General features: G+C 38.1%; 1 pseudogene; it reads left to right on the top strand.

Annotated features, from left to right (window-relative positions):
• The window catches only part of LOC120028504, a 78,086-nt pseudogene extending 53,553 nt beyond the window's left edge, over positions 1-24,533 (top strand).
• Positions 24,534-24,585: the final 52 nt, after the last annotated feature.

The raw sequence follows: 24,585 nt of genomic DNA, 5'->3' as shown, positions 1-24,585 counted from the left end.
TCTCTTTCTGATAGGTCCTCTTCATACATTCTGATTATTGTCTCTTTCTGATAGGTCCTCTATATACATTCTGATTATTGTCTCTTTCTGATAGGTCCCCATCATACATCATGTTCATTGTCTCTTTCTGATAGGTCCCCATCATACATCCTGATCATTGTCTCTTTCTGATAGGTCCCTATATACATCATGTTCATTGTCTCTTTCTGATAGGTCCCCTTCATACATCCTGTTCATTGTCTCTTTCTGATAGGTCTCCATCATACATTCTGATCATTGTCTCTTTCTGATAGGTCCCCATCATACATTCTGATCATTGCTCTTTTCTGATAGGTCCCCATCATACATTCTGATCATTGTCTCTTTCTGATAGGTCCTCTTCATACATTCTGATCATTGTCTCTTTCTGATAGGTCCTCTTCATACATCTGATCATTGTCTCTTTCTGATAGGTCCTCTATATACATCATTTCATTGTCTCTTTCTGATAGGTCCTCCTTCATACATTCTGATCATTGTCTCTTTCTGATAGGTCCTCTCATACATCCTGTCATTGTCTCTTTCTGATAGGTCCCTCTTCATACATCTGATCATTGTCTCTTTCTGATAGGTCCCCATCATACATCCTGATCATTGTCTCTTTCTGATAGGTCCCCATCATACATCATGTTCATTGTCTCTTTCTGATAGGTCCCCATCATTCATCATGTTCATTGTCTCTTTCTGATAGGTTCCCCATCATACATCCTGTTCATTGTCTCTTCTGATAGGTCCCCATCATTCATCATGTTCATTGTCTCTTTCTGATAGGTCCCCATCATACATCCTGTTCATTGTCTCTTTCTGATAGGTCCTCTATATACATCATGTTCATTGTCTCTTTCTGATAGGTCCCCATCATTCCATCATGTTCATTGCTCTCTTTCTGATAGGTCCTCTATATACATCATGTTCATTGTCTCTTCTGATAGGTCCCCATCATACATTCTGATCATTGTCTCTTTCTGATAGGTCCCCATCATACTTCTGATCATGTCTCTTTCTGATAGGTCTCCATCATACATTCTGATCATTGTCTCTTTCTGATAGGTCCTCTATATACATCATGTTCATTGTCTCTTTCTGATAGGTCCCCATCATACATCTGTTCATTGTCTCTTTCTGATAGGTCCTCTCATACATCATGTTCATTGTCTCTTTCTGATAGGTCCTCTATATACATAATGTTCATTGTCTCTTCTGATAGGTCCTCTATTCATCATGTTCATTGTCTCTTTCTGATAGGTCTCCATCATACATCCTGTTCATTGTCTCTTTCTGATAGGTCCCCACATACATCCTGTTCATTGTCTCTTTCTGATAGGTCCTCTCATAAATTCTGATCATTGTCTCTTTCTGATAGGTCCTCTATATACATCATGTTCATTGTCTCTTTCTGATAGGTCTCCATCATACATTCTGATCATTGTCTCTTTCTGATAGGTCTCCATCATACATTCTGATCATTGTCTCTTTCTGATAGGTCCTCTATATACATCATGTTCATTGTCTCTTTCTGATAGGTCCTCTCATACATCCTGTTCATTGTCTCTTTCTGATGGTCTCCATCATACATTCTGATCATTGTCCTCTTTCTGATAGGTCCTCTATAACATCATGTTCATTGTCTCTTTCTGATAGGTCTCATCATACATTCTGATCATTGTCTCTTTCTGATAGGTCCCTATATACATCATGTTCATTGTCTCTTTCTGATAGGTCTCCATCATACATTTCTGATCATTGTCTCTTTCTGATAGGTCCTCTATATACATCATGTTCATTGTCTCTTTCTGATAGGTCTCCATCATACATTCTGATCATTGTCTCTTTCTGATGTCTCCATCATACATTCTGATCATTGTCTCTTTCTGATAGGTCCTTATATACATCATGTTCATTGTCTCTTTCTGATAGGTCTCCATCATACATTCTGATCATTGTCTCTTTCTGATAGGTCCCCATCATATCCTGATCATTGTCTCTTTCTGATAGGTCCTCTATATACATCATGTTCATTGTCTCTTTCTGATAGGTCTCCATCATACATTCTAATCATTGTCTCTTTCTGATAGGTCCCTCACATCATACTTCTGATTATTGTCTCTTTCTGATAGGTCCCTTCATACATCTGATCATTGTCTCTTTCTGATAGGTCCTCTATATACATCATTTCATTGTCTCTTTCTGATAGGTCCCCATCATACATCTGTTCATGTCTCTTTCGGATAGTTCCCCATCATACATTCTGATCATTGTCTCTTTGATAGGTCCCATCATACATCATGTTCATTGTCTCTTTCTGATAGGTCCCCATCATACATCATGTCATTGTCTTTTCTGATAGGTCCCCATCATACATCCTGTTCATTGTCTCTTTCTGATAGGTCCTCTATATACATCATGTTCATTGTCTCTTCCTGATAGGTCCCCATCATTCATCATGTTCATTTCTCTTTCTGATAGGTCCTCTATATCATCATGTTCATTGTCTCTTTCTGATAGGTCCCCATCATACATCCTGATCATTGTCTCTTTCTGATAGGTCCCCATCATACATTCTGATCATTGTCTCTTTCTGATAGGTCTCATCATACATTCTGATCATTGTCTCTTTCTGATAGTCCCTCTATATACATCATGTTCATTGTCTCTTTCTGATAGGTCCCCATCATACATCATGTTCATTGTCTCTTTCTGATAGGTCCTCTTCATACATCATGTTCATTGTCTCTTTCTGATAGGTCCTCTATATACATAATGTTCATTGTCTCTTTCTGATAGGTCCTCTATATACATCATGTTCATTGTCTCTTTCTGATAGGTCCTCTTCATACATCCTGTTCATTGTCTCTTTCTGATAGGTCCCCATCATACATCCTGTTCATTGTCTCTTTCTGATAGGTCCTCTTCATAAATTCTGATCATTGTCTCTTTCTGATAGTCCTCTATATACATCATGTTCATTGTCTCTTTCTGATAGGTCCTCCATCATACATTCTGATCATTGTCTCTTTCTGATAGGTCTCCATCATACATCTGATCATTGTCTCTTTCTGATAGGTCCTCTATATACATCATGTTCATTGTCTCTTTCTGATAGGTCCTCTCCATACATCCTGTTCATTGTCTCTTTCTGATAGGTCTCCATCATACATTCTGATCATTGTCTCTTTCTGATAGGTCCTCTATATACTCATGTTCATTGTCTCTTTCTGATAGTCTCCATCATACATTCTGATCATTGTCTCTTTCTGATAGGTCCTCTATATACATCATGTCATTGTCTCTTTCTGATAGGTCTCCATCATACATTCTGATCATTGTCTCTTTCTGATAGGTCCTCTATATACATCATGTTCATTGTCTCTTTCTGATAGGTCTCCATCATACATTCTGATCATTGTCTCTTTCTGATAGGTCTCCATCATACATTCTGATCATTGTCTCTTTCTGATAGGTCCTCTATATACATCATGTTCATTGTCCTTTTCTGATAGGTCTCCATCATACATTCTGATCATTGTCTCTTTCTGATAGTCCCCATCATACATCCTGATCATTGTCTCTTTCTGATAGGTCCTCTATATACATCATGTTCATTGTCTCTTTCTGATAGGTCTCCATCATACATTCTAATCATTGTCTCTTTCTGATAGGTCCCCATCATACATTCTGATTATTGTCTCTTTCTGATAGGTCCTCTTCATACATTCTGATCATTGTCTCTTTCTGATAGGTCCTCTATATACATCATGTTCATTGTCTCTTTCTGATAGGTCCCATCATACATCATGTTCATTGTCTCTTTCTGATAGGTCCCATCATACATTCTGATCATTGTCTCTTTCTGATAGGTCCCCATCATACATCATGTTCATTGTCTCTTTCTGATAGTCCCCATCATACATCATGTTCATTGTCTCTTTCTGATAGGTCCCCATCATATATCCTGATCATTGTCTCTTTCTGATAGGTCCTCTATATAATCATGTTCATTGTCTCTTTCTGATAGGTCTCCATCATACATTCTGATCATTGTCTCTTTCTGATAGGTCCTCTATATACATTCTGATCATTGTCTCTTTCTGATAGGTCCCCATCATACATTCTGATCATTGTCTCTTTCTGATAGGTCCCCATCATCACTTCTGATCATTGTCTCTTTCTGATAGGTCTCCATCATCATTCTGATCATTGTCTCTTTCTGATAGGTCCTCTATATACATTCTGATCATTGTCTCTTTCTGATAGGTCCTCTATATACATTCTGATTATTGTCTCTTTCTGATGTCCCCATCATACATCATGTTCATTGTCTCTTTCTGATAGGTCTCCATCATACATTCTGATCATTGTCTCTTTCTGATAGGTCCTCTATATACATCATGTTCATTGTCTCTTTCTGATAGGTCCCTCTTCAACATCCTGTTCATTGTCTCTTTCTGATAGGTCCCCATCATACATTCTGATCATTGTCTCTTTCTGATAGGTCCCCATCATACATTCTGATCATTGTCTCTTTCTGATAGGTCCCCATCATACATTCTGATCATTGTCTCTTTCTGATAGGTCCTCTTCATACATTCTGATCATTGTCTCTTTCTGATAGGTCCTCTTCATACATCCTGACATTGTCTCTTTCTGATAGGTCCTCTAATACATCATGTTCATTGTCTCTTTCTGATAGGTCCTCTTCATACATTCTGATCATTGTCTCTTTCTGATAGGTCCTCTTCATACATCCTGATCATTGTCTCTTTCTGATAGGTCCTCTATACATTCTGACATTGTCTCTTCTGATAGGTCCCCATCATACATCCTGATCATTGTCTCTTTCTGATAGGTCCCCATCATACATCATGTTCATTGTCTCTTTCTGATAGGTCCTCTATTACTCATGTTCATTGTCTCTTTCTGATAGGTCCCCATCATCCATTCTGATCATTGTCTTTCTGATAGGTCCCATCATACATTCTGATCATTGTCTCTTTCTGATAGGTCCTCTTAACATCATGTTCATTGTCTCTTTCTGATAGGTCCTCTTCATACATCCTGTTCATTGTCTCTTTCTGATAGGTCCTCCTCATACATTCTGATCATTGTCTCTTTCTGATAGGTCCTCTATATACATCATGTTCATTGTCTCTTTCTGATAGGTCCCATCATACATTCTAATCATTGTCTCTTTCTGATGTTCCCATCATACATTCTGATCATTGTCTCTTCTGATAGGTCCTCTTCATACATTCTGATCATTGTCTCTTTCTGATAGGTCCTCTATATACATCATGTTCATTGTCTCTTTCTGATAGGTCCCCATCATACATCATGTTCATTGTCTCTTTCTGATAGGTCCCCATCATACATTCTGATCATTGTCTCTTTCGGATAGTCCCCATCATACATCATGTTCATTGTCTCTTTCTGATAGGTCCCATCATACATCATGTTACTTGTCCTTTCTGATAGGTCCCCATCAATATCCTGATCATTGTCTCTTTCTGATAGGTCCTCTATATACATCATGTTCATTGTCTCTTTCTGATAGGTCTCCATCATACATTCTGATCATTGTCTCTTTCTGATAGGTCTCTATATACATTCTGATCATTGTCTCTTTCTGATAGGTCCCCATCATACATTCTGATCATTGTCTCTTTCTGAAGGTCCCATCATACATTCGATCATTGTCTCTTCTGATAGGTCCCATCATACATTCTGATCTTGTCTCTTTCTGATAGGTCCTCTATATACATTCTGATCATTGTCTCTTTCTGATGGTCCTCTATATACATTCTGATTATTGTCTCTTTCTGATAGTCCCCATAACATCTGTCATTGTCTCTTTCTGATAGGTCTCCATCATACATTCTGATCATTGTCTCTTTCTGATAGGTCCTCTATATACATCATGTTCATTGTCTCTTTCTGATAGGTCCTCTTCATACATCCTGTCATTTCTCTTTCTGATGGTCCCCATCATACATTCTGATCATTGTCTCTTTCTGATAGGTCCCCCATCATACATTCTGATCTCATTGTCTCTTTCTGATAGGTCCCATCATACATTCTGATCATTGTCTCTTTCTGATAGTCCTCTACATCATCATTCTGATCATTGTCTCTTTCTGATAGGTCCTCTTCATACATCCTGATCATTGTCTCTTTCTGATAGGTCCTCTATATACATCATGTTCATTGTCTCTTTCTGATAGGTCCTCTTCATACATTCTGATCATTGTCTCTTTCTGATAGGTCCTCTTCATACATCCTGATCATTGTCTCTTTCTGATAGGTCCTCTTCATACATTCTGATCATTGTCTCTTTCTGATAGGTCCCCATCATACATCCTGATCATTGTCTCTTTCTGATAGGTCCCCATCATACATCATGTTCATTGTCTCTTTCTGATAGGTCCTCTATATACATCATGTTCATTGTCTCTTTCTGATAGGTCCCCATCATTCATCATGTTCATTGTCTCTTTCTGATAGGTCCCCATCATACATCCTGTTCATTGTCTCTTTCTGATAGGTCCCCATCATTCATCATGTTCATTGTCTCTTTCTGATAGGTCCCCATCATACATCCTGTTCATTGTCTCTTTCTGATAGGTCCTCTATATACATCATGTTCATTGTCTCTTTCTGATAGGTCCCCATCATTCATCATGTTCATTGTCTCTTTCTGATAGGTCCTCTATATACATCATGTTCATTGTCTCTTTCTGATAGGTCCCCATCATACATCCTGATCATTGTCTCTTTCTGATAGTTCCCCATCATACATTCTGATCATTGTCTCTTTCTGATAGGTCTCCATCATACATTCTGATCATTGTCTCTTTCTGATAGGTCCTCTATATACATCATGTTCATTGTCTCTTTCTGATAGGTCCCCATCATACATCTGGTTCATTGTCTCTTTCTGATAGGTCCTCTTCATACATCATGTTCATTGTCTCTTTCTGATAGGTCCTCTATATACATAATGTTCATTGTCTCTTTCTGATAGGTCCTCTATATACATCATGTTCATTGTCTCTTTCTGATAGGTCTCCATCATACATCCTGTTCATTGTCTCTTTCTGATAGGTCCCCATCATACATCCTGTTCATTGTCTCTTTCTGATAGGTCCTCTTCATAAATTCTGATCATTGTCTCTTTCTGATAGGTCCTCTATATACATCATGTTCATTGTCTCTTTCTGATAGGTCTCCATCATACATTCTGATCATTGTCTCTTTCTGATAGGTCTCCATCATACATTCTGATCATTGTCTCTTTCTGATAGGTCCTCTATATACATCATGTTCATTGTCTCTTTCTGATAGGTCCTCTTCATACATCCTGTTCATTGTCTCTTTCTGATAGGTCTCCATCATACATTCTGATCATTGTCTCTTTCTGATAGGTCCTCTATATACATCATGTTCATTGTCTCTTTCTGATAGGTCTCCATCATACATTCTGATCATTGTCTCTTTCTGATAGGTCCTCTATATACATCATGTTCATTGTCTCTTTCTGATAGGTCTCCATCATACATTCTGATCATTGTCTCTTTCTGATAGGTCCTCTATATACATCATGTTCATTGTCTCTTTCTGATAGGTCCTCTTCATACATCCTGTTCATTGTCTCTTTCTGATAGGTCTCCATCATACATTCTGATCATTGTCTCTTTCTGATAGGTCCTCTATATACATCATGTTCATTGTCTCTTTCTGATAGGTCTCCATCATACATTCTGATCATTGTCTCTTTCTGATAGGTCCTCTATATACATCATGTTCATTGTCTCTTTCTGATAGGTCTCCATCATACATTCTGATCATTGTCTCTTTCTGATAGGTCCTCTATATACATCATGTTCATTGTCTCTTTCTGATAGGTCTCCATCATACATTCTGATCATTGTCTCTTTCTGATAGGTCTCCATCATACATTCTGATCATTGTCTCTTTCTGATAGGTCCTCTATATACATCATGTTCATTGTCTCTTTCTGATAGGTCTCCATCATACATTCTGATCATTGTCTCTTTCTGATAGGTCCCCATCATACATCCTGATCATTGTCTCTTTCTGATAGGTCCTCTATATACATCATGTTCATTGTCTCTTTCTGATAGGTGTCCATCATACATTCTAATCATTGTCTCTTTCTGATAGGTCCCCATCATACATTCTGATTATTGTCTCTTTCTGATAGGTCCTCTTCATACATTCTGATCATTGTCTCTTTCTGATAGGTCCTCTATATACATCATGTTCATTGTCTCTTTCTGATAGGTCCCCATCATACATCATGTTCATTGTCTCTTTCTGATAGGTCCCCATCATACATTCTGATCATTGTCTCTTTCTGATAGGTCCCCATCATACATCATGTTCATTGTCTCTTTCTGATAGGTCCCCATCATACATCATGTTCATTGTCTCTTTCTGATAGGTCCCCATCATACATCCTGTTCATTGTCTCTTTCTGATAGGTCCTCTATATACATCATGTTCATTGTCTCTTTCTGATAGGTCCCCATCATTCATCATGTTCATTGTCTCTTTCTGATAGGTCCTCTATATACATCATGTTCATTGTCTCTTTCTGATAGGTCCCCATCATACATCCTGATCATTGTCTCTTTCTGATAGGTCCCCATCATACATTCTGATCATTGTCTCTTTCTGATAGGTCTCCATCATACATTCTGATCATTGTCTCTTTCTGATAGGTCCTCTATATACATCATGTTCATTGTCTCTTTCTGATAGGTCCCCATCATACATCTGGTTCATTGTCTCTTTCTGATAGGTCCTCTTCATACATCATGTTCATTGTCTCTTTCTGATAGGTCCTCTATATACATAATGTTCATTGTCTCTTTCTGATAGGTCCTCTATATACATCATGTTCATTGTCTCTTTCTGATAGGTCTCCATCATACATCCTGTTCATTGTCTCTTTCTGATAGGTCCCCATCATACATCCTGTTCATTGTCTCTTTCTGATAGGTCCTCTTCATAAATTCTGATCATTGTCTCTTTCTGATAGGTCCTCTATATACATCATGTTCATTGTCTCTTTCTGATAGGTCTCCATCATACATTCTGATCATTGTCTCTTTCTGATAGGTCTCCATCATACATTCTGATCATTGTCTCTTTCTGATAGGTCCTCTATATACATCATGTTCATTGTCTCTTTCTGATAGGTCCCCATCATACATCATGTTCATTGTCTCTTTCTGATAGGTCCCCATCATACATTCTGATCATTGTCTCTTTCTGATAGGTCCCCATCATACATCATGTTCATTGTCTCTTTCTGATAGGTCCCCATCATACATCATGTTCATTGTCTCTTTCTGATAGGTCCCCATCATACATCCTGTTCATTGTCTCTTTCTGATAGGTCCTCTATATACATCATGTTCATTGTCTCTTTCTGATAGGTCCCCATCATTCATCATGTTCATTGTCTCTTTCTGATAGGTCCTCTATATACATCATGTTCATTGTCTCTTTCTGATAGGTCCCCATCATACATCCTGATCATTGTCTCTTTCTGATAGGTCCCCATCATACATTCTGATCATTGTCTCTTTCTGATAGGTCTCCATCATACATTCTGATCATTGTCTCTTTCTGATAGGTCCTCTATATACATCATGTTCATTGTCTCTTTCTGATAGGTCCCCATCATACATCTGGTTCATTGTCTCTTTCTGATAGGTCCTCTTCATACATCATGTTCATTGTCTCTTTCTGATAGGTCCTCTATATACATAATGTTCATTGTCTCTTTCTGATAGGTCCTCTATATACATCATGTTCATTGTCTCTTTCTGATAGGTCTCCATCATACATCCTGTTCATTGTCTCTTTCTGATAGGTCCCCATCATACATCCTGTTCATTGTCTCTTTCTGATAGGTCCTCTTCATAAATTCTGATCATTGTCTCTTTCTGATAGGTCCTCTATATACATCATGTTCATTGTCTCTTTCTGATAGGTCTCCATCATACATTCTGATCATTGTCTCTTTCTGATAGGTCTCCATCATACATTCTGATCATTGTCTCTTTCTGATAGGTCCTCTATATACATCATGTTCATTGTCTCTTTCTGATAGGTCCTCTTCATACATCCTGTTCATTGTCTCTTTCTGATAGGTCTCCATCATACATTCTGATCATTGTCTCTTTCTGATAGGTCCTCTATATACATCATGTTCATTGTCTCTTTCTGATAGGTCTCCATCATACATTCTGATCATTGTCTCTTTCTGATAGGTCCTCTATATACATCATGTTCATTGTCTCTTTCTGATAGGTCTCCATCATACATTCTGATCATTGTCTCTTTCTGATAGGTCCTCTATATACATCATGTTCATTGTCTCTTTCTGATAGGTCTCCATCATACATTCTGATCATTGTCTCTTTCTGATAGGTCCTCTATATACATCATGTTCATTGTCTCTTTCTGATAGGTCTCCATCATACATTCTGATCATTGTCTCTTTCTGATAGGTCCCCATCATACATCCTGATCATTGTCTCTTTCTGATAGGTCCTCTATATACATCATGTTCATTGTCTCTTTCTGATAGGTCTCCATCATACATTCTAATCATTGTCTCTTTCTGATAGGTCCCCATCATACATTCTGATTATTGTGTCTTTCTGATAGGTCCTCTTCATACATTCTGATCATTGTCTCTTTCTGATAGGTCCTCTATATACATCATGTTCATTGTCTCTTTCTGATAGGTCCCCATCATACATCATGTTCATTGTCTCTTTCTGATAGGTCCCCATCATACATTCTGATCATTGTCTCTTTCTGATAGGTCCCCATCATACATCATGTTCATTGTCTCTTTCTGATAGGTCCCCATCATACATCATGTTCATTGTCTCTTTCTGATAGGTCCCCATCATATATCCTGATCATTGTCTCTTTCTGATAGGTCCTCTATATACATCATGTTCATTGTCTCTTTCTGATAGGTCTCCATCATACATTCTGATCATTGTCTCTTTCTGATAGGTCCTCTATATACATTCTGATCATTGTCTCTTTCTGATAGGTCCCCATCATACATTCTGATCATTGTCTCTTTCTGATAGGTCCCCATCATACATTCTGATCATTGTCTCTTTCTGATAGGTCTCCATCATACATTCTGATCATTGTCTCTTTCTGATAGGTCCTCTATATACATTCTGATCATTGTCTCTTTCTGATAGGTCCTCTATATACATTCTGATTATTGTCTCTTTCTGATAGGTCCCCATCATACATCATGTTCATTGTCTCTTTCTGATAGGTCTCCATCATACATTCTGATCATTGTCTCTTTCTGATAGGTCCTCTATATACATCATGTTCATTGTCTCTTTCTGATAGGTCCTCTTCATACATCCTGTTCATTGTCTCTTTCTGATAGGTCCCCATCATACATTCTGATCATTGTCTCTTTCTGATAGGTCCCCATCATACATTCTGATCATTGTCTCTTTCTGATAGGTCCCCATCATACATTCTGATCATTGTCTCTTTCTGATAGGTCCTCTTCATACATTCTGATCATTGTCTCTTTCTGATAGGTCCTCTTCATACATCCTGATCATTGTCTCTTTCTGATAGGTCCTCTATATACATCATGTTCATTGTCTCTTTCTGATAGGTCCTCTTCATACATTCTGATCATTGTCTCTTTCTGATAGGTCCTCTTCATACATCCTGATCATTGTCTCTTTCTGATAGGTCCTCTTCATACATTCTGATCATTGTCTCTTTCTGATAGGTCCTCTTCATACATTCTGATCATTGTCTCTTTCTGATAGGTCTCCATCATACATCATGTTCATTGTCTCTTTCTGATAGGTCCTCTATATACATCCTGATTATTGTCTCTTTCTGATAGGTCCCCATCATACATTCTGATTATTGTCTCTTTCTGATAGGTCCCCATCATACATCATGTTCATTGTCTCTTTCTGATAGGTCCCCATCATACATTCTGATCATTGTCTCTTTCTGATAGGTCCCCATCATACATCATGTTCATTGTCTCTTTCTGATAGGTCTCCATCATACATTCTGATCATTGTCTCTTTCTGATAGGTCCCCATCATACATCATGTTCATTGTCTCTTTCTGATAGGTCCCCATCATACATCCTGATCATTGTCTCTTTCTGATAGGTCCTCTATATAAATCCTGATCATTGTCTCTTTCTGATAGGTCCTCTATATACATCATGTTCATTGTCTCTTTCTGATAGGTCCCCATCATACATTCTGATCATTGTCTCTTTCTGATAGGTCCTCTTCATACATTCTGATCATTGTCTCTTTCTGATAGGTCCCCATCATACATCCTGATCATTGTCTCTTTCTGATAGGTCCTCTATATACATCATGTTCATTGTCTCTTTCTGATAGGTCCCCATCATACATTCTGATCATTGTCTCTTTCTGATAGGTCCTCTTCATACATTCTGATCATTGTCTCTTTCTGATAGGTCCTCTTCATACATTCTGATCATTGTCTCTTTCTGATAGGTCCCCATCATACATCCTGATCATTGTCTCTTTCTGATAGGTCCTCTATATACATCCTGATTATTGTCTCTTTCTGATAGGTCCTCTATATACATTCTGATCATTGTCTCTTTCTGATAGGACTCCATCATACATTCTGATCATTGTCTCCTTCTGATAGGTCCCCATCATACATCATGTTCATTGTCTCTTTCTGATAGGTCCTCTTCATACATTCTGATCATTGTCTCCTTCTGATAGGTCCCCATCATACATCCTGATCATTGTCTCTTTCTGATAGGTCCTCTATATACATCCTGATTATTGTCTCTTTCTGATAGGTCCTCTATATACATTCTGATCATTGTCTCTTTCTGATAGGTCCCCATCATACATTCTGATCATTGTCTCTTTCTGATAGGTCTCCATCATACATTCTGATCATTGTCTCTTTCTGATAGGTCCTCTATATACATTCTGATCATTGTCTCTTTCTGATAGGTCCCCATCATACATCCTGATCATTGTCTCTTTCTGATAGGTCCTCTATATACATCCTGATCATTGTCTCTTTCTGATAGGTCTCCATCATACATTCTGATCATTGTTTCTTTCTGATAGGTCTCCATCATACATCCTGATCATTGTCTCTTTCTGATAGGTCCTCTATATACATCCTGATCATTGTCTCTTTCTGATAGGTCCTCTATATACATTCTGATCATTGTCTCTTTCTGATAGGTCTCCATCATACATTCTGATCATTGTCTCTTTCTGATAGGTCCTCTATATACATTCTGATCATTGTCTCTTTCTGATAGGTCCTCTTCATACATCCTGTTCATTGTCTCTTTCTGATAGGTCCCCATCATACATTCTGATCATTGTCTCTTTCTGATAGGTCCCCATCATATATCCTGATCATTGTCTCTTTCTGATAGGTCCCCATCATACATTCTGATCATTGTCTCTTTCTGATAGGTCCTCTATATAAATCCTGATCATTGTCTCTTTCTGATAGGTCCTCTTCATACATTCTGATCATTGTCTCTTTCTGATAGGTCCTCTATATACATCATGTTAATTGTCTCTTTCTGATAGGTCTTCATCATACATCCTGATCATTGTCTCTTTCTGATAGGTCCCCATCATACATCCTGATCATTGTCTCTTTCTGATAGGTCCTCTATATAAATCCTGATCATTGTCTCTTTCTGATAGGTCCTCTATATAAATCCTGATCATTGTCTCTTTCTGATAGGTCTCCATCATACATTCTGATCATTGTCTCTTTCTGATAGGTCCTCTATATACATCCTGATCATTGTCTCTTTCTGATAGGTCCTCTATATAAATCCTGATCATTGTCTCTTTCTGATAGGTCTCCATCATACATTCTGATCATTGTCTCTTTCTGATAGGTCCTCTATATACATCATGTTCATTTTCTCTTTCTGATAGGTCCCCATCATACATCCTGATCATTGTCTCTTTCTGATAGGTCCTCTATATACATCATGTTCATTTTCTCTTTCTGATAGGTCCTCTATATACATCATGTTCATTTTCTCTTTCTGATAGGTCCCCATCATACATCCTGATCATTGTCTCTTTCTGATAGGTCCTCTATATACATCCTGATCATTGTCTCTTTCTGATAGGTCTCCATCATAAATTCTGATCATTGTATCTTTCTGATAGGTCCCCATCATACATCCTGATCATTGTCTCTTTCTGATAGGTCCTCTATATACATCCTGATCATTGTCTCTTTCTGATAGGTCTCCATCATACATTCTGATCATTGTCTCTTTCTGATAGGTCCTCTTCATACATTCTGATCATTGTCTCTTTCTGATAGGTCCTCTATATACATCATGTTCATTTTCTCTTTCTGATAGGTCCTCTTCATACATTCTGAGCATTGTCTCTTTCTGATAGGTCCTCTATATACATTCTGATCATTGTCTCTTTCTGATAGGTCTCCATCATACATTCTGATCATTGTCTCTTTCTGATAGGTCCTCTATATACATCATGTTCATTTTCTCTTTCTGATAGGTCCCCATCATACATCCTGATCATTGTCTCTTTCTGATAGGTCCTCTATATACATCATGTTCATTTTCTCTTTCTGATAGGTCCCCATCATACATCCTGATCATTGTCTCTTTCTGATAGGTCCTCTATATACATCCTGATCATTGTCTCTTTCTGATAGGTCTCCATCATACATCATGTTCATTGTCTCTTTCTGATAGGTCCTCTATATACATTCTGATCATTGTCTCTTTCTGATAGGTCCTCTTCATACATCCTGTTCATTGTCTCTTTCTGATAGGTCCCCATCATACATCCTGTTCATTGTCTCTTTCTGATAGGTATTCATCATACATCCTGATCATTGTCTCTTTCTGATAGGTCTTCATCATACATTCTGATCATTGTCTCTTTCTGATAGGTCCCCATCATATATCCTGATCATTGTCTCTTTCTGATAGGTCCTCTTCATACATTCTGATCATTGTCTCTTTCTGATAGGTCCTCTATATACATCATGTTCATTGTCTCTTTCTGATAGGTCTCCATCATACATCCTGATCATTGTCTCTTTCTGATAGGTCCCCATCATACATTCTGATCATTGTCTCTTTCTGATAGGTCCCCATCATACATCCTGATCATTGTCTCTTTCTGATAGGTCCTCTATATACATCATGTTCATTGTCTCTTTCTGATAGGTCCTCTATATACATCATGTTCATTGTCTCTTTCTGATACGTCCTCTTCATACATTCTGATCATTGTCTCTTTCTGATAGGTCCTCTATATACATCATGTTCATTGTCTCTTTCTGATAGGTCCTCTATATACATTCTGATCATTGTTTCTTTCTGATAGGTCTCCATCATACATTCTGATCATTGTCTCTTTCTGATAGGTCTTCATCATACATTCTGATCATTGTCTCTTTCTGATAGGTCCTCTTCATACATCCTGTTCATTGTCTCTTTCTGATAGGTCCTCTATATACATCATGTTCATTGTCTCTTTCTGATAGGTCCCCATCATACATCCTGATCATTGTCTCTTTCTGATAGGTCTTCATCATACATTCTGATCATTGTCTCTTTCTGATAGGTCCCCATCATATATCCTGATCATTGTCTCTTTCTGATAGGTCCTCTATATACATCATGTTCATTGTCTCTTTCTGATAGGTCTCCATCATACATTCTGATCATTGTCTCTTTCTGATAGGTCCTCTTCATACATTCTGATCATTGTCTCTTTCTGATAGGTCCTCTATATACATCATGTTAATTGTCTCTTTCTGATAGGTCTTCATCATACATCCTGATCATTGTCTCTTTCTGATAGGTCCCCATCATACATTCTGATCATTGTCTCTTTCTGATAGGTCCCCATCATACATCCTGATCATTGTCTCTTTCTGATAGGTCCTCTATATACATCATGTTCATTGTCTCTTTCTTATAGGTCTCCATCATACATTCTGATCATTGTCTCTTTCTGATAGGTCCTCTTCATACATTCTGATCATTGTCTCTTTCTGATAGGTCCTCTATATACATCATGTTCATTGTCTCTTTCTGATAGGTCCTCTATATACATCATGTTCATTGTCTCTTTCTGATAGGTCCTCTTCATACATCCTGATCATTGTCTCTTTCTGATAGGTCCTCTTCATACATTCTGATCATTGTCTCTTTCTGATAGGTCCTCTTCATACATCCTGATCATTGTCTCTTTCTGATAGGTGCCCATCATACATCCTGATCATTGTCTCTTTCTGATAGGTCTCCATCATACATCATGTTCATTGTCTCTTTCTGATAGGTCTCCATCATACATCCTGATCATTGTCTCTTTCTGATAGGTCCTCATCATACATTCTGATCATTGTCTGCTTCTGATAGGTCCCCATTATACAGTACCAGACGCAAGTTTGGAAACACTGACTCATTAAAGGATTTTTCTTTATTTTTACAATTTTCTACAATGTAGAGTAATAGTGAAGACATCAAAACTATGAAATAACACATATGGAATCATGTAGTAACCAGAAATGTGTTAAACAAATCAAAATATGCTTTAAATATTTAATAGCTTCAAAGTTTGCCTTTAATACATTTCAATTAATGCATTTCAATTAAAAGTTAATTTGTGGAATTTCTTTCCTTCTTAATGGGTTTGAGCCAATCAGTTGTGTTGTGACAAGGTAGGGGTGGTATACAGAAGATAGCCCTATTTGGTAAAAGACCAAGTCCATATTATGGCAAGAACAGCTCAAATTAGCAAAGAGAAACAACAGTCCATCATTACTTTAAGACATGAAGGTCAGTCAATGCAGAAAATGTTAAGAACTTTAAAAGTTTCTACAAGTGCATTTGCAAAAACCATCAAGCGCTATGATGAAACTGGCTTTGAATGAGTAGGTGTGTCCAAACCTCTGACTGGTTCTGTTCATCATGATCATTGCCTGACTAAAGCTTTTCATTTTCCTCCGGATTCATAATCTCTCATACATATGCATTAAATGTAATTGGTCATTACATTTCCTCATCTGGTTTATTTATCATTTACCTAGTTAATTTGATTTGGGATTTGTCTATTGAACATCACATCTGTATGTGTTATCGGGGGGGGGGGGGGGGGGGGGGGTTACTTACAATCTCACCTACGCTGTTCAGTATTTTAGCAGTACAAAGTAGCAGTACAGATGCTAAACCAAACACTCTCTTCAGTATTTTAGCAGTACAGCTACTAAACCAAACACTCTCTTCAGTATTTTAGCAGTACAGCTACTAAACCAAACACTCTCTTCAGTATTTTAGCAGTACAGATACTAAACCAAACACTCTCTTCAGTATTTTAGCAGTACAGATACTAAACCAAACACTCTCTTCAGTATTTTAGCAGTACAGATGCTAAACCAAACACTCTCTTCAGTATTTTAGCAGTACAGATACTAAACCAAACACTCTCTTCAGTATTTCTAAATACTGCTATCTGAAACAGTGGTGTTCAACTATTTGTATCTTTATTTAACATTTCTCATGATTACACTAAGATTCCTTCAGAAAAGAATAATGGCTGCCGTCTTACGATCCTGTAACCAATTGTGCTGTTGTGTATGTTTTTTTGCGTTATTTGTAACTTATTTTGTCCGTAATGTTTCTGTCACCGTGTCTTATGACCGATAAAAGCTTAATGATATCAGGGCAGCAATTACTCAGGAATTCTTCTTCTTCCATGAGTCGAACTAAATGACTACCGACCCGTAGCACTCACGTCTGTAGCCACGAAGTGCTTTGAAAGACTGGTCATGGCTCACATCAACACCATATCCCAGAAACCATAGACCCACTCCAATTTGCATACCACCCCAAAAGATCCACAGATAATGCAATCTCTGTTGCACTCAACATTTCCCTTTCCGACTTGGACAAAAGGGACACCTATGTGAGAATGATATTTATTAACTACAGCTCAGCATTCAACACCATAGTGCCCTGAAAGCTCATCGCACCGATGGGGCTGTAGTGGAACAGATTGAGAGCTTTGTGGGGTCCACATCACCAACAAACTATCATGGTCCAAACACACTAAGACAATTGTGAAGAGGGCACGACAATGCCTATTTCCCTTCAGGAGATTGAACATACTTGGCATGGGTCCTCAGATCCTCAAAAGGTTATACAGCTGCACCATCGAGAGCATCATGACTGGTTGCATCACTGCTTGGTATGGAAACTGCTCGACATCCGACCACAAGGCACTACAGAGGGTAGTGCATACGGCCAGTACATCACTGGGGCTAAGCTTCCTGCCATCCAGGACCTCTATACCAGGCGGTGTCAGAGGAAGGCCCTGAAAATTGTCAAAGACTCCAGCCACCCTAGTCATAGACTGTTCTCTCTTCTACCGCATGGCGAGTGGTGCCGGAGCGCCAAGTTTAGGTCCAAGAGGGTTCTTAACCTCTACTTCCTCAGAAACCCGGGTCCGGGAGCACCCCCACCAGTAAAAAAGCTGACTAGCATAGGCTAGCATAGCGTCACAAGTAAATAGTAGCATCTAAATATCATTAAATCACAAGTCCAAGACACCAGATGAAAGATACACATCTTGGTAATCAAGGCATCATTTCTGATTTTTAAAATGTTTTACAGGGAAGACACAATATGTAAATCTATTAGCTAACCACGTTAGCAAAAGACACCATTTTTTTTACTCCACCAGTTTTTGACTCCATCAGTAGCTATCACAAATTCGACCAAATAAAGATATAAATAGCCACTAACCAAGAAACAAATTCATCAGATGACAGTCTGATAACATATTTATTGTATAGCATATGTTTTGTTAGAAAAATGTGCATATTTCAGGTATAAATCATAGTTTACCATTGCAGCCACCATCACAACTCGACTAGAATAACTACAGAGAGCAACGTGTATTACCTAATTACTCATCATAAAACATTTCTTAAAAATACACAGCGTACAGCAATTGAAAGACACAGATCTTGCGAATCCAGACAATATTTCAGATTTTCTAAGTGTTTTACAGCAAAAACACAATATAGCGTTATATTAGCTTAGCACAGTAGCAAACCAAACAACAGCATTGATTCCAGCCAAACATAGCGATAACGTATTCACCACCAAAATATATAAATTTTCACTAACCTTCTCAGAATTCTTCAGATGACAGTCCTGTAACATCATATTACACAATGCATATAGAGTTTGTTCGAAAATGTGCATATTTAGCGGCACAAATCGTGCTTATACAATGAGAAAAGTTGCCAAGCTGCCCAGAAAATGTCGGGCGCCATCTTGGAGAGTCACCTAGTCTAATCAATAAATAATCATAAACTTGACTAAAAAATACAGGGTGGACAGCAATTGAAAGACAAATTAGTTCTTAATGCAATCGCTGAATTACATTTTTAAAATTAACCTTACTGCGCAATACAGGGTGCAATACAGGGTGCGCTAACGCAAGGCTACACGGCAAATAATGGCGTCTTATGCATTTTACTTTTTCAACAGAACAACGAATTATCAGCATAAATAGTTCTTACTTTTAGCTGAGCTTCCATCAGAATCTTGGGAAAGGAGTCCTTTGTCCAAAAGAATCGTTGCTGGGTTGGAGAATGTTTCCTTCCACGTTGCAATTAGCAGTACACAATGGCATGCGAGAGAGAGATACCCAACTCAATACAACGTCAGAAAATGAAATGCCCGAAAATCGCAATATACTGACATAAACTGATATAAATCGGTTTAAAATAACAAGATTATGATGTCTTTAAAGCCTATATCGAATAAAAACAGAGCCGGATATATCTAGTTTCTAAAACCAGAGCTTCTAAAACGACATGCCAAGACCCTCTCTGCGTCAGCGCGAAGATCTAAAAGGGTGGACACCTCGATTCCAATCAATTTATAAACTTTGGGAACTATGTAGAAACTCCATTTCAAGTCTCCCTATACGCTAACAACCAGGGGAAGGCGTATGCAGTGCATCTCAACCAATAGAGGACAGGCAAATTAATACACAGGTCTCAGAACAGCCAGCAAAATTCTGCACTCTGACATACACATAGGAAAATTGCTCTAAGTCGAGTTCTGTTTCACCCACAGATATAATTCAAACGGTTTTAGAAACTAGAGAGTGTTTTCTATCCAATAGTAATAATAATATGCATATTGTACGAGCAAGAATTGAGTACGAGGCAGTTTAAATTGGGAAGACCAAGAAAAAAATAGTGCTAACAGCTCCCCCTATTGACAAGAAGTTAACAGCTTCTACCCCCAAGCCATAAGACTCCTGAACAGCTAATCAAAGGGCTACCTAGACTCCTCTTTTACGCTGCTGCTACTCCGTGTTTATAATCTATGCATAGTCACTTTAACTCTACCTACATATACATATTACCTCAATTACCTCAACTAACCCGTGCCCCCGCACATTGACTCTGTACCGGTACCCCCTGTATATAGCCTCGCTTATTATTTTACTGCTGCTGTTTAATTATTTGTTACTTTGATTTTCTATTTTTTACTTATCTATTTTTTACAACACTTATTTTTTTTTTTATTCTTTAAAGTTCCCCAAAAATTGTTGGTTAAAACCTGTTTGGGATAGGGGGCAACATTTTCACGTTCGGATGAAAAGCGTGCCCAGAGTAAACTGCCTGCTACTTAGGCCCAGAAGCTAATATATGCATATCATTAGTAGATTTGGATAGAAAACACTGAAGTTTCCAAAACTGTTTGAGTGATGTCTGTGAGTATAACAGAACTCATATGGCAGGCGAAAACCTGAGAAAAATCCAACCAGGAAGTGGGAAATCTGAGGTTTGTAGTTTTTCAAGTCATTGCCTTTCGAATATACAGTGTAAATGGGGTCATATTGCACTTCCTAAGGCTTCCACTAGATGGCAACAGTCTTTAGAACCTTGTTTCAGGCTTCTACTGTGAAGGGGGAGCAAATAAGAGCTGTTTGACTAAGGGGTCTGGCAGAATGCCATGAGCTAAGTATCGCGGTCGGCCGTGAGCACGAGCTGCGTTCTTTTTCATTTCTAAAGAAAAAGGAATTGTCCGGTTGAAACATTATTGAAGATTTATGTTAAAAACATCCTAAAGATTGATTCAATACATCGTTTGACATGTTTCTATGAACTGTAATAGAACTTATTTGACTTTTCGTCTGAACTTTTGTCTGGATTTGCCCGCGCCTTGTAAATTTCAATTGGTGAACTAAACGCGCTAACAAAAAGGAGGTATTTGGACATAAAGATTAATTTTATCGAACAAAACGAAAATTTCTTGTGGAACTGGGATTCCTGGGAGTGCATTCTGATGAAGATCATCAAAGGTAAGTGAATATTTATAACGCTAATTCTGACTTTTACTGACTCCACAACGTGGCGGGTATCTGTATGGCTTGTTTTTGTGGCTTAGTGCTGTACTCAGATTATTGCATGGTGTGCTTTTTCGAACAAAACATACATGTAACATGAAGTCCTATGAGTGCCATCTGATGAAGATCATCAAAGGTTAGGGATTCATTTTATCTCTATTTCTGCTTTTTGTGACTCCTCTCTGGCTGAAAAATGTCTGTATGTTTTTCTGTGACTAGGCGCTGACCTAACATAATCGAATAATGTGCTTTTGCTGTAAAAACTTTTTGAAATCGGACACGATGGCTAGATTAACAAGAAGTTAAGCTTTAATTTGGTGTACTGCACTTGTGAATGTATGAAAGTTAAATATTAAAAAATGATATTTTTGAATTTCGCGCTCTGCCATTTCAGCTGATGTTGTCGAATCAATCCCGCTAAAGGGATTTGATCACTAAGAAGTTTTAAGGGCTTGTAAGTAAGCATTTCACTGTAAGGCCTGTTGTATTCGGCACATGTGACAAATACAATTTGATTTGATTTGATTTGAAAAGCACCTATTTGTAAAGATGTATTCCCTGGTTTTGACTCCAGGCTGTTTCTCGATAGTTTCTTCCATTAAACATGAGTTTACCTGAGGCTGAGATGGTAATCTCTACTCTTCTTAACGCTGGTTCATGGCTTGTACTTAGCCTCAGGAGAGACACAACGAACCTGACACGACTTTCACTCACAACAGTTAGAGTTCAAGAATAAGTACATATAAAGTTATATTGTTGTGTTTGCTGGTCCAACTTCCAAGAGGCCTTTTCCTCTCCTCTTCTCTTCTTTTCTGTTCTCTCCTCTCCATTGCGGTCTCAGTAACCTACTGTGTGTGTCTGTATGTGTTTGCACTTTTGGCGATACCACGTTGAGCAGAATGTGTTAATTAAAATGCATGGGAACTGGGTGACATTCAGAAAGCCAGCCAAACGGTCCTTGGATATCTTAGATTTAAGTTCGAATACAGTCTAATATCTAACTATTGACTGGGTGTAACTCTGAATACAGTCTAATATCTAACTATTGACTGGGTGTAACTCTGAATACAGTCTAATATCTAACTATTGACTGGGTATAACTCTGAATACAGTCTAATATCTAACTATTGCCTGGGTGTAACTCTGAATACAGTCTAATATCTAACCATAGAACTCAATAGACCTCCCAGACCAGTCCTGGAACATCATTTACTGAGACCAATACACTGAGACCAGTATACTTGGCACTGAGACCAGTATACTGTGCACTGAGACCAGTATACTATACACTGAAACCAATATACTGTACACTGAGACCAGTATACTGTGCACTGAGACCAGTATACTATACACTGAGACCGATATACTGTGCACTGAGACCAGTATACTATACACTGAGACCAGTATACTATACACTGAGACCGATATACTGTGCACTGAGACCAGTATACTATACACTGAGACCAGTATACTATACACTGAGACCGATATACTGTGCACTGAGACCAGTATACTGTGCACTGAGACCAGTATACTATACACTGAGACCAGTATACTATACACTGAGACCAGTATACTGTACACTGATACCAGTATACTATACACTGAGACCAGTATACTATACACTGAGACCAATATACTATACACTGATACCAGTATACTATACACTGAGACCAGTATACTGTGCACTGAGACCAGTATACTGTACACTGAGACCAGTATACTGTGCACTGATACCAGTATACTATACACTGAGACCAATATACTATACACTGAGACCAGTATACGATACACTGAGACCAATATACTATACACTGAGACCAATATACTGTGCACTGAGACCAGTATACTATACACTGAGACCAGTATACTGTACACTGATACCAGTATACTGTACACTGAGACCAGTATACTATACACTGAGACCGATATACTGTGCACTGAGACCAGTATACTGTGCACTGAGACCAGTATACTATACACTGAGACCAGTATACTATACACTGAGACCAGTATACTGTACACTGATACCAGTATACTATACACTGAGACCAGTATACTATACACTGAGACCAATATACTATACACTGATACCAGTATACTATACACTGAGACCAGTAAACTGTGCACTGAGACCAGTATACTGTACACTGAGACCAGTATACTGTGCACTGATACCAGTATACTATACACTGAGACCAATATACTATACACTGAGACCAGTATACGATACACTGAGACCCATATACTATACACTGAGACCAGTATACTGTGCACTGAGACCAGTATACTATACACTGAGACCAGTATACTGTACACTGATACCATTATACTGTACACTGAGATCAGTATACTATACACTGAGACCAGTATACTATACACTGAGACCAGTATACTGTACACTGAGACCAGTATACTATACACTGAGACCAATATTCTATACACTGAGACCAGTATACTATACACTGATACCAGTATACTATACACTGAGACCAGTATACTGTACACTGAGACCAGTATACTATACACTGAGACCAATATACTGTACACTGAGACCAATATACTGTACACTGAGACCAGTATACTGTACACTGAGACCAGTATACTGTACACTGAGACCAATATACTGTGCACTGATACCAGTATACTATACACTGAGACCAGTATACTATACACTGAGACCAGTATACTGTACACTGATACCAGTATACTATACATTGAGACCAGTATACTGTGCACTGATACCAGTATACTATACACTGAGACCAGTATACTATACACTGAGACCAGTATACTGTACACTGAGACCAGTATACTATACACTGAGACCAGTATACTATACACTGAGACCAATATACTGTACACTGAGACCAGTATACTGTACACTGATACCAGTATACTATACACTGATAACAGTATACTATACACTGAGACCAGTATACTGTACACTGAGACCAGTATACTGTACACTGATACCAGTATACTATACACTGATAACAGTATACTATACACTGAGACCAGTATACTGTGCACT

Source organism: Salvelinus namaycush, chromosome 34 (genome assembly GCF_016432855.1).
Source record: "Salvelinus namaycush isolate Seneca chromosome 34, SaNama_1.0, whole genome shotgun sequence".
Lineage (NCBI taxonomy): Eukaryota > Metazoa > Chordata > Actinopteri > Salmoniformes > Salmonidae > Salvelinus > Salvelinus namaycush.
This window is presented reverse-complemented; position numbering and strand designations above follow the sequence as displayed.